The following is a 15854-nucleotide window of genomic DNA, read 5'->3' on the forward strand; positions in this document are numbered from 1 at the left end:
ATCCTTTGTTAGCATCCTGGTAGCTAAAAAAGGATGAAAGAAGTACTTCTAAACCAGTACACTGTATCAGCTCCCAGGTCCCCTTCACATGGGCGACATTTCAGAATGTCGAAGACCATATGGCAGAAACCATATGATCGACATTTAAAATGTCAACCATGCAGAACAGGCATCTCCGTACAGTGTGGAATGGAAAGATTTCCATCGTCCACACTGTAGTGCGATGTCGGATTTGGTATATTTAAGTTCCTGGAGGTTTGGGGGCAAAACCCCCCACGGGGGGTGCAGGGGGTGTAGTCCCCTTTCTAGCAGCGTGAAGGTAAGTTTTTTTGTTTTTTGTTTTTTTTATTCCATGGTCGACATTTTGAATGTCGATCATATGGTCTCGGCCATATTGTCTTCGACATTCTGAAATGTTGACCATGTGAAGTAGATCTCAGCTCCCACACATGTAGGAGAAGGAGGATAAGATAATGTGAGAAAGAATAAAGGAATAAAGCAGAAAGAAGTGTATAGTATTCATGGTGAATCACAATCTATCAAATCCAGACTAAGAGTCTATATTTTCCAGGGTAGAGACAAAGATGGAGGTGGCTGAGGCCTTAGACTATAATGAGTTTAGTAGATTGGTTCAGGATGTTTCCAGAAATGGCATAATTCCTTATGTGGTTCTAACCCACGTAAACTGGATACGAGACAAAAAAGTGAAAGCATTGTTAGTGGGTAATGGTTGTGATACTCTGTGATTTATGGTGGGTAGGAGGTAAGAAACCAAAGGAAATGAAGGTAGCTGTTGGTTTCATGGGTGGATGAAGAAGAGCTGGAGGAGATGGTCAAAAAGAGTGTGCAGGCAAAGTCATGCTGCTGAAAAGCTATGGGAATGGGTCAAGGATGGCTAAACAGAACAATCAATAGGAGTTTAAAGAAGAAAAAAAAGAGGAGAACATTCAATCTACACATGTGAGGCTACTGATTATTTTGAGTAGGAAAACATTCAAGAAGTAGAAAAGAGGTATTGGGGAGGAGGAACCAGAAAATTACAACTATGTATTCGGCAGATAAGGTGATGGTGGCAAAACATCAAGTGAAAAGGGAGTTAAAGTATGAAAAAGTATAACACGTGCTTTGTAGATATATATATATATATATATATATATATATATATTTATATATATATATTAGAAAGGATGAAAGAAAAAACGGACCAGCTAATACTGAGGAAGCATGGAAGGTAAAATATAGAAAGCAAGAGAAAGAGAAGAGGTTCTGATCGAATTCTTTACCTCAGTCTTCATGAAGGAATAAGGGAAAAGCATGTCATTTTGGGACTGATAGGAGTAGTGTAATCTTTGGTAAAAAGTTGATGAATCCATGATAGAGACTGAGGTGGCAGAGAGGGAACTCAATGTAAGGGTAGAGAACATCAAGCGACTGGATGGCTTCTGTCCACTGTACATATGACTCTTGCCAATGTGTGGCAGAATTCCTGATAGACCTTTAGATAGTTGGTCATTGCAGAACAGTCAATGTTCTAGGAGATGCACATAGTACACTTACATGGAGGGGAACTATCTGTTAGCCTGACAACAGTACTAGGTGATGAATACTGACAGAAATTCTGTTTTCTTATGAATAGAACAGTCATCCAGAAGACAACTGACATATATTCAAATGAAAATAACTGATGAATATGATTCACTTTTATAATGGGGTTACTGGAGAAATTGACCATAGTGTTCTAGTAGATCTGTTCTTTCTGAACTTCTCCAATGCATTTCCCATGGTCCAAGGCAAAGAGATGTTAGCAAAGTACAGTGACTGTCTCAGCACAAAAACATAAAAAAATAGACTGACATGATTAAGTGAAGGACACAGAAGGATTTGGTGAAAGGGGAAATATCAAAATAAAGGGAGGAGTAGAACAGGGGACCACTCACTCAGGAACTCTTCAGAGTGGTCATTTTTGATTTATTTGATGGAAGAGTGAGCAGGACATCATTAACTTCTTTGCTGATAACAAAATAGTGCAATATTGGAAGGCACTGAAATATCTAATCAAGACTTGGAGAACTGACAAACTGCTGAAAACAGCAGCTGATGTTCAGTGCAAACACATTTAAATGTATGTATTTGGCCTCACAGTCCTGGTGTAGACCCTCGTATGGGGAAAATGAAATAACAAAAGAGCAAAAAAAGTTATTGGGATGTTTACCACACCCGGAATGGTGATGATGCACTAAACTATCCATTGACAATATATAGGCATACAAGGGCAGGAGGTTAGGCCTAAAGGGAAACCACTACCCTGACAACAGTGGGGCACTGTACTAAGTTGCCTCAGTCTCCTCAGCAACCCCAACCATGGTCAGAGAGAGTCTGGGAAGGATATGTGGGATTTTAGATCCCGTGGATCAAGGAGAGCACTGGTAACAACTGTGGAGGAGTCCATTTTTTTCATCCCTTCTCAGTACACCACAAACTCTGCCATGCTTAATGACTGTGCCTACAACAATATGTAAAGTCTATAATGGTGTAATATGCTTACTATAGGATTGACAGACTTCACACAATGTCACGTTTTATTAGAATGTGTTATAATGCAACATTTTCTGCTACAGTATTACAAAATATATAGTTATACTGATACTTATATTCAAGTCTACAGTGTCCATTTTAGACTTCCACTTGTATTACTGATTTTAGCTTGGTTAAGTTTTCATATTATGTGCTGTTGGATGTGTTTGGGAGATTTTTCTCAATGCACCTAATTTGCAGATTATTTCAAGCTAGTAGAGGCTAATCTAGACTAGACTAGATGAGAATAGATGACTGTTTCTGCAGCATAATGAAACACAGGTATCGATAAATATTATTTTAATATGCTGCAGTATAATGTTTCTCTTATTTGGGTTTTGTGATGTTAATTATGACATAATCCCTGAACAACCATTTTATTGCAAATTGCTAAATATTTATTTATTTGATGTCATTTTTTGCAACAAACTAAAAATATTGTCAGCATTTCATTGTTTAAATTTTAAGCCAAATTTAGAGATTTAATACCACAGTTGCAAATGTGAAAAAACATACAAGCATTGAACCACTATAGACTTGCATATTTTAAATGAAATGCACAATTAAAAAGCTAAATGACAGAAATCAAAATTAGACCAAGAATTCTCAATAAGTATTATGAAAGAATGCTTCCACAAAATATTTTACATTTATGCAACAGTACTTCATTATCATGCACAGCTTGCATTAAAGAACACAGCAAACTATCAAACTAACTAACTAAAAATAGGATCACATGTACAGTTGAATGAAAAATTTCATATACTACCATAAGCTATAGCTGCCACTGTAGCAATCACTATAATGAGTGGTAAAATAACTTACTAGATAAATTGCCAAACATGAAAACTCTTTTTAAGTGGTGCAACTTTTGCTTGCATGAAATGCCAGCAGTCAGATTTGCATGCTTTAAGCAACATTAAGTTGGGAGAAAGAACTGCTTCCAAATAGCCTTTCAGGGTATAAGACTGTTATAATGGCTTTCGGTAGCATATATACATACCACAAGCACAGTACCACAATTAATTTTAATCAAATAAATGAAGTCTCAATTTTCAGAAAACAGATAAAATGTACTGGCTAAACCCAGCCAAGCATATACTGTACTCAGCTATATCGTGGAAGAGCTAACAGCTGAACTTATCTTGAAAGCTGTAAACCTGGCTGTCTAAAAAGTTTAGTCACACCGTGAAGATTGAAAAAGACTACTGAGTATGGAGTTGCTGCTAAGGCTAGAGAAGAGAAAGTGAACTATACACATTTATAGAGGGCTAAAGATGAATGGTCTGTCTTCTGGTATTGTTGTTGTTGATGTTGTTGTGTCTTTCTGCTTTTCCCGGTTAGGGGTCACCACAGCGGAACTCCGGTCCGCTAATGATTGGCAGTTGATTTTTACGTGCTGAGTTGCCAGCCCTAATGCACAAACTTCAACGAAGGTATGCCCATTCACGCATGTCTCCACACAGAAGACGCTCTAGCTGAGAGTCGGACCGGTCAGCGTTTTACTGTGAGGCGACAACGCTACCGCAGCACCACCTTCTGGTATTATGACCCAAAACAAAATCATATGGGCTTTATTTCAGTTTAAATACCTCACTTCCAAATTTTGTGAATATTAAGGAGGTATCATAACTTTGTGAAATGTAAACTTTGATATTCTATCAGATGACAGTGCCTCTTTCCAACAACTAAGTTGTGAAATTAGTTCATTTCCAATGAAGTTCAAAGAAAAATGTTGCAAACCAGTTTCCCAGGTCAGCTTTGTTATGTTAGCACTATATTGTAAGCTAACTGGCTGTACAGTTCAAGCTTACAAACAATAGTGACAGCTTGTCAGGCCAGATGTCATGGTATACTTTTGTTTGTTTCCTCAGGTTAAATGAATCTGTTAACAGCCACTTGATTTTTTATCTATAGTTTCAGTTGCTTCTGGAAGTATAAACAGTTCAGACAAAATTATGGCAAATGACTAGCAGTAACTTTGTAACACACTTACTTCAATAAAAATTCCATCATTCTCAAGACAGTTGTGTGGCAGTGCTGACCTCATTATTAATGTCGATAAATATAACATCATGAGATTAGGCAAAAAAATAGCAGTTTATGATTGCTACATAAATGATCATTCAATATCTATGAACAATGCTAGGCAAGTCTATTATCTACCAAACTCAGAAAAGCACGTTCTGCTGTCCATCTGTTCCTAAAGGACATGCCTAATCACTACAGATCATTCATTGTATCACCTTCTACCTCACTGATCTGTCCCATTATTGAATAAAACACTGCATTTTTGTAGTCTTTTGGCAAGCCATCAGAAATAATGTGAAAAACATTATTCTATAGCAATAAGCTCATAGATTTGGACAACTTTATTCTGAATGGCTTTGTGAATTTTAATCACATTATGTTTCTTATAGCTTACTGTGATAACCTTATAGCCTACTAAGATAACTTACAAGAGCTGTCTCTCCAGTCTAAAAGGCAATATCTGATCCAGTTCTTCTTAAAAGGCTATGTGCGAATTGCATGGTTGAGGGAGCTAATACTAGCTAAGGGATGCCAATATGTAAAACAAATATAAATAACAGACAAAAATGACAGCTAGACTATACATCTTCTAAAGCCATGGAACACCTCTCTAAATATAGTGAGAGATAATCATTTCCTTCAGAAATAATCTTAGAAATATCAAGAGAAGCTATAGCAATCACTCTTTATGAATTCTAGCAGATCATAGGTTTGATAAATGGATCAATTATACTTTTTACTGCCCATTCAGTCTGATAGAGAATGTTAAGTTCTGCTAAATTTCTATAAAACATTCTTATATGTGAGACTATCATCCTTGCTGTTGCATTAAGACACACTTTAAATAACTCATACATTAATTAAAACATATAGCAGCGTAAATGACATAAAATTAAAATACCACAATCTGTATTTGCCTGTGTTACACTTTTTGCTTTTATCATTATTTACAAATTCCTGTTATAGAGACATTTGCATTGTGACAACCTAGTATGATTTTGTAGTAATTTAGCTGGAAAAGTGGCAGAATGATTATAACACATACATATCATAGCATGTGGTTCTCTAATGGCAGAGTGGTTATAACTGTCATGAAAGGAGATACTGCTAGCCCAGCTATCTGAAATTTTGTAAATAATTACATGTCATTTGTGAATATCAACATGATTCATATGCTTGTGTTACAAATGTATTAGAACTGTATGTTATGTGTATATCAAACTGCTGCTACAGAAGTGTGTGTTGAAAAGGGTTGTAAAGTACTGAGCTTTAAAAATCTATCCACAGTGTACCCTACTGGAACAGAACAGAAATGTATACCCACTATTGTAATTGTTTAGACGTATATATTTTAGCAATGGAAGCTGGAAAACAGGAGGTTAATTTCAGAAAAATAGCTGAAAACTTAAATTACTTTATGACCATGTAATAAAAGGATGTTAACTTTCAGTTTCAGTGCAGTAGCAGACACAATGTCTAGAACTAGAGGATCTCTGCATAGTCTTGCAAATGTTTTATTGTTTTATGACTTCCAGCAAGTACTAAGATTTGAGGAAAAGTCCTTGTGTATGTATTTTCACAGGTAGATGCCAAATGCTACCAGCTGCATCAATGGTTGTTTTTCACCTGGGATAGAGTCCAAGCTATCCCAGCAATAATATTTGGGATATTAATTTAAGAACTCTCTGAGAGAGACTGAGTATTCTGTATTTTGTCTTTGACCTGACAAGATCCACTCACCACATCTGTCTTGCTGTTATAATTAAGTAAGTGTACTAGGGTACAGTAATTCTCTGAGACTCAGTCAGGAATATAATGAAGTATAATAGTTTAGATGTTTTCTTTATTTATTTGAGACAATCATGCAATGTTGTTTTAAATATTTGCTGTGATTTTGAACTCTGATGTTACTGTGATTACATACTGAGTATTTTCTTGTTCTTTATTATTTATTATTAAATATATTTAAATCTTTCATTTTGGCTGATATTTGTGAGACATATTTAAGTTCCAAGAGTACTTGCATATTTATTTGGTGACACTGTGGGCTACTCCTAATAGCCTTGCTCTTGGTCAAGCTACCATTTGCACTGATAGTAACATTACACAGTAAGATTGGCCACCCTTTGTTAAGGGACTTAAAGTAAGCTGATAAGGACGTGGCTGATGTTAGTGATAACTACCTTAGTTGGTGCAAAAAGGGGTCATAACTAATAAACCTATGCCAGCCTTTCCTAGATGTGTGTGTGTGTGTGTGTGTGTGTGTGTGTGTGTGTGTGTGTGTGTGTGTGTGTGTGTGTTTGTATAAAACAAACCTGAAAGAGTGCGTGTGTCAGCTACTTAGGGAGGGACATGAAGTACCGGTTGGACAGAGAGAATGTTGGAGGTTTTGGCTTAGGCACTCAGCTGAGATCTCAGCTCTATAGCTGTGCCAGTGGAGAGTCTTATTGGGGATCTGGAGAAAGAGGGAAAAAACAGCCCTGGACTGACTGTGGTTTCTGTGTGCTCTTTAGGGAAATTGCACTTGATGCAGTAAGCTGCATCTGGAAATAGTGTGTGTACCTGTCATCTTCCCAATGTACATCCCCAACTGATGCCACTGGTAAAGACTGGGGCTCCTTGATTCCTGGGCCAGTGGTGGGGCATCACAATAACACTGACACATCATAGCATGTCATTCTCTAATAGCAGAGTGGTTATAAAACTGACACATCACAGCACATAGTTCTCTACTCGTTGAGTGGTTAAGACTGATACATATAGCACATGGTTCTCTAATGGTAGAGTGGTTATAACAGTGACACATCATAGCCCATGTTTCTCTAATGTTAGAGTGGTTGACACTGACGCATCATAGCACATGGTTCTCTAATGGTAGAATGGTTAACACTTACACATCACAGCTCATGGTTCTCTAAACATCATATCATGTGGTTCTTTAATGGTAGGGTGGTTATACTGACAACAAGTTGACAGAAAACACCAGGAAGGACCCTGTTGACCAGAGACAGTAGAGTCAAATATACAGACCAGATACACGAATTTGACCTACGTTTCGTCTTTATTATACAGACTTCTTCAGCATATGAACACATTTAACCACATTTAACCATGGATTGGTGTCTTCCTTGTGGTTATACTGACATATCACAACACATGGTTCTCTAATAGTAGAGTGTTTAACACTGACACATCACAGCACGCGGTTCTCTAATGGTAGAGTGGTTATAACACTGACACATCATAGCACATGATTCTCTAATGGTAGAGTTATAACACTGAAACATCACAGCATGTGGTTCTCTAATGGTAGAGTGGTTAACACTGAAACATCATAGCAATTGTTTCTCTAATGATAGAGTGATTATAACACTGACACATCATAACACATAGTTCTCTAATGGTAGAGTTCATAGGTTCATAGGTTTGTACTAGGCTATCAGCTCTAGGGTCAATACAAGCCTAGCCATAACAATTCCCTGGCTATTTCTTCACACGGTATTTACTTCCCTGGACCCCTGTCTAGCAGGGTGACTGACATGATCCCCAGGGTGAATTTCCTATCTCCCATCCATTCATCAAGGTTCGTTTTGAAGAGGGCCAAAGAGGCACTCTGCTTGACATGTATAGGCAGTCTGTTCCAGAGTCTGGGGAGTCTCTGGGTCAGGAACCTATCCCTCCAGCATGTTTTGTTCATTGTGATGACAAGGTTTAGATCTCTGAAGCATGTGTCTCTGAGGGATTGAGATTTCTTCCAACAGCTCTGGATTTGACATGGCCTTGTACGTTAAGCAGAGAGTGCCTATGAGTAGATGATATGTGGCAGAGTATAGGTGGAGTTTTTTAGATAGTCAGCAGGGGGCATCTGCTTTAGGCCTGTGATTCTTTTAGTGAGGTATTTCTGCGGCCTTTCCAGTTGTTGCAGATGTCTTGAGATGTACATACCAAATGGGGCATTGTATTTTATAATGGGTCTAATGAGGGATGAGTACAGTGGGACAATGACCTTTTTTCTGAATGAAAAGCCCTTAGTGATGAGGTGTGCCATATAGAAGGATTTCCTGACTGTTGTGGCTATGTGGTTATCAGAGGTGAGACCACTGTCCACCTGTGTCCCTAAGTCTCTTATCGCACTTTCAGTGTTTAGTATACTGCCACCTATGTGTTAATTCATGGGTACATGTTTTTTTTTTTCCCAAAGGGGATAACTATACATTTCTTGGCATTGAGCCCATGGCTCTGTCACTAAGCATCTGTTTCTGTAAGGCCCTTTTGTAGAATATCCATATAATTTGGGGATTCAATAATGTCTCTGAGTTTGCAGTCATCTGTGAACTTTGTTAGCCAGACTCCATTAGTGTTGGTCTGTACTTCAGAGACGTAGATGCCAAACAAGAGCGGTCCCAGGACTGAGCCCTGAGGTACTCCACTTGTCACTGTCTGGAGCTGGATTTGGAGTCGGCTACTTTTACAGTGTGGGTTCTACTAGTAAGTCAGTTGGCAACCCATTGAGTGACATAGGGATTAATGCCCAGCTTAGTAAGTTATTTATGATTCCAGAGTGGGCAATGGTGTTGAAGGCCTTGGCGAGGTCCAGATAGGCTGTGTGGACCACCTTACCCTTGTCCATGGCTCTGGAGACTGATTTGAAGAAGTCAATCAGGTTCAGGAGACAAGATCGGCCCTTCATGAACCCGAACTGTGTGTGGTCCAGTGCTTGAAGGTTGCCAATGTCTTTGTTTATAAGTTCCATGATAATACGTTCCATGGTCTTGCAGATCAGGCTCATCACACTGATGGGACGGTAGTTCCCGGGATCTAAGGTGGATCCCCCCTTGTGGAGTGGGATAACTGTAGCTGTGCACCACTCAGTGGGTGGCGTGGGTGAGTGGTTTACACTAACACATCATAGCACATGGTTCTCTACAGGTAGATTGGTTAACAATTACACATCATAGCACATGGTTCTCTAAACATCATAGCACGTGGTTCTTTAATGGTAGATTGGTTAACCCTGCCACATCACAGCACATGGTTCTCTAATGATGGAGTGGTTATAACACTGATACATGATAGCACGTGTTTCTCTAATGGTAGAGAGGTTATAACACTAGCACATCATAGATTGTGATTTTCTAATAGTACAGTGTTTAACACTGACACATATAGCATGTGGTTCTCTAATGGCAGAGTGGTTATAACATATCATCGCTCATGTTTCTCTAATGGTAGAGTTGTTAACACTGATACATCATAGCACATGATTCTTTAATGGTAGATTGGTTAAAACTGACACATCATAGCATGTGGTTCTCTAATGGTAGAGTGGTTATACTGACACATCACAGCACATTATTCTCTAAAGATAGAATGGTTATAACACTGACACATCGATGCACGTGGTTCTCTAATAGTAAACTGGACAATGACACATCATAACACATATTTCTCTAATGATAGATAGGTTAACACTTGCACATCATAGCACATGGTTCTCTAAACATCATAGCATGTGGTTCTCTAATGGTAGAGTGGTTAACACTGACAAATAACAGCATGTGGTTCTCTAATGATGAAGTGGTTATAACACTGATACATCATAGCATGTTGTTCTCTAATGGTAGAGAGGTTATAACACTGACGCATCATAGCTGTTGTTCTCTAATAGTACAGTGTTTAACACTGATACATATAGCATGTGGCTCTCTAATGGCAGAGTGGTTAACACAGACACATCATAGCACATGGTGCTCTAATGGTAGAGTGGTTAACACTGATGCATCATAATACATGATTCTTTAATGGCTGATTGGTTAATGTTGACACATTAAAGCATGTGGTTCTTTAATGGTAGAGTGGTTATACTGGCACATCATAGCACATGGTTCCTTAAAGGTAGAATAGTTATAACTCTGACACATGGTTCTCTAACGGTAGAGTGGTTAACAGTGACATATCATAGCACTTGTTTCTCTAATGATAGAGTGGTTATAACACTGACACATCATAGCATATGGTTCTGTAATGGTAGCGTGGTTATAACATTGACACATGGTTCTGTAATGGTAAAGTGGTTAGAACACAGATACATCATAACACATTACACGTGGTTCTTTAATGGTAGAGTGATTATAACACTGACATATCATAGCACATGATTTTCTAATGGTTAAGTGCTTAACACCAACTCATTATAGCACACAGTTCTCTAATTCAGCCCAGTGCCTTTTGTTTGCAAACTACATGTCTTTTCCATTTCCTTTTCAAGTCTCTGGATTTCACCCATGTAAAAACATTTGCTGATAGCAGAATTGGCAATCCACTAAACTACATTTTGGAAGGTGTGCAGTATATATAGGGAATCCACTGTTTTCATTGAACAATGGTTTAATCAACATGTTAAGTTACATAATTTGGTCAAGTAAACAAATGGTTGATAGCTGTGAAAGACTGGACAATTCTTGGGGTTGGGGAATATGCTTTTTCCCCTGAGAATTATTGGTGTATATGTATATGTATAAATACACATACACACACACACACACACACACACACACATATATATATATATATATATATATATATATATATATATATATATATATTTACTTTATAATCTCAAAATACTAAAATATCGAATTTCAGTATCTCAAGACTATAAAGCTGAAAAACCAAAACACCGAAATGCCAAAAGTACGAAATTCAAAATCGTGAATATAATCACACCATACACCACACAACACATACACCGTCCTCCCCACACTACAACAAACAAACAAAACACACACAAACGCAACAATACAAACACACAAACCTACCCTACATATAAGCAGGGGGGCAAGCCACCCTGCACCTCCACACCCCAGCTCCTTATATATACTAACTCCGAGGTCACACCAAAAAAAAAAAACAGTAAACTCACCACTACACACTCTACAGCCCCCTCGCACATACACATCACATATGTACAAACACCACCACTTTCAACACTTACACATTCATACTCTTACCTACCTACCCTAACCCACATCTAAAACTTCCGAACACACTCACATACACTCAAATTCCTAACCAAAACCCTTAAAAAATATATTCACTTACCTTAATCTCCAGCCATATCCACACACCACAATGTACATCAGAAACACAGTACATTCCACGTCACATAGTGCACCACCACAGCTGCGAATTCGACATTTCTGGATTTGCGCTTATAAAGTTTCGCTATTTCAGAAGTTTTGCTTTATAGTCTCGAAATACTGAAATTCGATATTTCAGTATTTTGAGATTATAAAGTGAATCCATATATATATATATATATATATATATATATATATATATATATATATAAAATTAGCCGGGGGTAGAGGCATAGCCCTCCCACACATGAGAGCACTGCCTAAGGCCTTCCCCTCTGCAAAAACTGATGCTTTCTTTTTTTTTTTATTTTGCATGCACTGAAATTATTACTTGGTATATGCTTAGTAGTGTGTTGACATGTGTAGCATTAATGATTTTTTTTCAGCTTCATGCACACTGACATTTGGGTAATATATTTGAATAGACCTAGACAGATAGAAAGACATGCATGCCTGTGTGCGCATGTGTGTGTGTGTGTGTGTGTGCGAGAGATGCAACTATACGGCCAAACTGGAGGCTGAGCTCTCTCAACATAGGACTGGCAAGACCAGTCAGGAGGAGAAGGTTACCACACACACTACAGACCCAGTCTCACATAGTACCATTACAACCTCAAATCATACACATAAACACACAAAGACATACTCGGAGGCTCTGATCAAAAATCTACCAAAACAGCAGAGGCCACCAAAGCAGACACCCAAACAACCACCACCTCAGAACACAACACCTGCAACACATAGACCTCACAGTCAGAGTGTCAAACAGTCACAGCCCTTAAGGCCAAACACAATGCCAGACACACTAGTCATTGGTGACTCCATAGTCAGACACACTGACGTCCCGCCACCAGACTGAGTAAGGAGAAGGTCACAGTAAGCTGTCTGTCGGGCGCTAGAATCCGCCACATAACGCAAGCACTCAGGTCTCTCAACAGCAGGTACAAATATGACTCAGTCATTGTCCACGCTGGTGTAAACGACCTGAGACGTACCTCCTTGGACTACATGAAAAGAGACATTGAGGAGCTCTCTGATTATGTAGCCCAGGCAGGTATGACCCTGACCTTGAGCAGTATCCTACCTTCACCAAGAATGATGCCACAATACAGAGACAAGATGATCAGCTTTAACAATTGGCTTAAACACTGGTGTCATTCAAAGGGGATCCAGTATCTGTCTGCCTGGGATGACATGCTGGACAAGCCACGCTGCTTTCCAAGGGACGGCTTGCACCTGTCACCCCTGGGATTCCGGATATTGGCAAAGGCTCTTGCCACCCCCATAGTGCCTTTTTTAGGCAAGGCTCAAATTCTAAACCCACCACCCTAGAACACAAAAAAGGAAAAAACTAAGGGTAATGCTGCTCAATGCCAGAAGTCTAAATCTCAAAATGCACGCACTCGAGGCCCTTCTCAGTATGGAGAACATCGATGTCTGTGCTGTGACAGAAACCTGGTTCAAGGCTCCTGAGAGCACCCCAGCGCTATCAGGTTTTACCTCATATCATGCCCGCCCCAAAATCAGGAAAATACCAAGAAAGGAGGGGGGGTATCCATATTCATCAAGGACACCCACACCTCAAGACTGGTGGCAACGCATGATGCATCGGAGACCATCCAGGTGCAATTAACCATAGGCAAGACTGCTCTGCAAATTGTAGCATGTTACAGGCCACCCTCACAAACTCAGGAACCTCACATGGCCTTCCTGAAAACACTAGAGAGGATAAATGTATCACCAAACACCATCATACTAGGTGACTTCAATTACCCAAATATAGACTGGGAACACTACTCAAGCCCAAACACCCTAGCCCAAAAGTTCCTGGAATTCATAAACTCAAATGCCATGGAACAACTAGTCACCATCCCCACAAGAGGAGATAACATACTTGATCTCATCATCACGAACATGGGAGCACAATGTTCAACACCGGAAGTATACCCCTCACTGGTGAGATCAGATCACAAACTAATCTCGCTGGAGGTCCTCATCCCACCCCCACCTGAAATAAAAAAGACCACAGTAAAGAACTTCTCAAAAGCCGACTTCACACTTCTAAAGACTAGTGTGGTCTCCTTTAAGGCCCCGAGCCGTGGAAAACAGTACTCAAGCCGCTGAATCACTTACAAATGCCTTCTACCAGCACCTGCAGGACTGCATGGATAAGGCAATCCCAAGCAAAACAAAGACTCTTTGCACCAAAGGCAAGCGTCCAGTCTGGTGGACCCCAGCCATAAACAAACTCTACAACAAAAGGAGGAAGCTACTACAAGGTAGAGCAAACTCCTTAAAAGGTAAGACACCCTTGATCACTATAAGTAAAAAACTAAGAGCTCTCATAAAATCATCCAAAGCAAATTTCGAGAGAAAAATAGCTAAAGACTCAAAAGACAATCAGAAGGCCTTCTTTAGCTATGTTAGAAACCTAGGAGGAAACTCCCAGATATGCTCAGAACTAGTTCAAAATGATGTGAAGATTACTGATCCTACAGACATTGCCAACATACTGGCTGACAGGTTCAGTGCAAACTTCTCCCCCCCCCCAAAAGGAGAGATATCTGTACCAAACGATTGCAGCCCCCCAAACATCTCCAGCGCCCAAGTGAGAACTGCTCTCTCCAAAGCAAAAAACACAGCATCCATGGGACCTGATGGTGTCCCCGGCTGTGTGCTCCACGAACTCAATGAGGAATTAAACCCACAGCTAGGACAGCTGTTTAATCAAAGTCTTACCTCTGGATACGTACCCAGGGAGTGGCGCACTGCAACTGTGGTCCCACTTCACAAAGGAGGTGCCTCCACCGACCCTGGAAATTACCGGCCCATTAGGTTGACAAGCCTTATCTGCAAAGCCATGGAGAGGATCATAATGGACCTCATAAATAAAGACATAGGGAATTTGCAGACTTTGGATCCAACCCAGTTTGGCTTTGTCAAAGGCAGATCATGCCTTTTAAACTTGGTTGACTTTTTCAAACAGTCACCAAAGCCATTGATGAGGGAAAGGCAGTCCATACAGCCTACCTCGATCTGGCTAAGGCCTTCGATACAATACCCCACTCGGGTATCATTGAAAAACTCATCAGCTTAAATGTTAACCCATACATCACAGGATGGGTTGCAAACTGGCTGAGTGACAGAACCCACAGGGTCAGAGTTGCTGGCGCCATGTCAGACTCAAAGCCTGTCACAAGTGGTGTCCCACAGGGCTCAGTCCTAGGCCCACTCTTGTTTGGCATCTACTTTTCCGAAGTACAAGCAAACACAGGAGGGTTATGGCTGACAAAGTTTGCAGATGACTGCAAACTGGGCGCCATAGTAGATAACACATCTGACACAGATATCCTTCAGAAGGGTCTCACAGAAATGGATAACTGGTGCCAGAGCCATGGCCTAAAGTTAAATGCCAAAAAATGCATAGTCATACCCTTCGGGAAAAACAAGGTTACCCCTAGCTACCAAATAGGTGGCAATCCACTAAGCACAGAAGAAGTTATCAGGGACCTGGGGACCCAAGTTGATAGTAGTCTGTCATTCGACACCCATGTAGCTAAAGTAGTTAGGAAGACCTTCTACATTGCCCACCTTATCATGAAGGGATTCTCATCTAGATCAAGGGAGGTTATAGTCTCCCTTTACTCATCACTCATCAGACCAATGATTGAGTACAATGCCCCATTCGAATGTATCTGACCCGACACTTGCAGCAGCTGGAGAGGCCACAAAGTTCCTCACCAAAAGGATAAAGGGTCTCAAAATCTATCCTATGCTGCCCGACTGAAAGAACTCCAGCTCTATTCAGTCGCCACCGCTTGCTCAGAGGTGACCTTTGCCTAACATACAAGGCCATGTCAAACCCAGATTTGATGAATATGCTTCACCTCAAAAGATCTAGATCCATCAGAGCCACAAGGGCGGAGACTTAAACCTCGACACGGCTATTAATAGGACATGCTGGAGGGATAGATTCATCACCCAAAGACTCCCTATGCTGTGGAACAAAATCCCGGTACATGTGAGGCAGAGCACCTCGCTGGCCTTGTTCAAGAGAAATCTTGACCAATGGATGGGAGATCGCAAATATACCCCAGGGATTACCTCAGT

This window comes from Protopterus annectens, chromosome 14.part0 (genome assembly GCF_019279795.1).
Source record: "Protopterus annectens isolate FY-2018-M chromosome 14.part0, PAN1.0, whole genome shotgun sequence".
Lineage (NCBI taxonomy): Eukaryota > Metazoa > Chordata > Ceratodontiformes > Protopteridae > Protopterus > Protopterus annectens.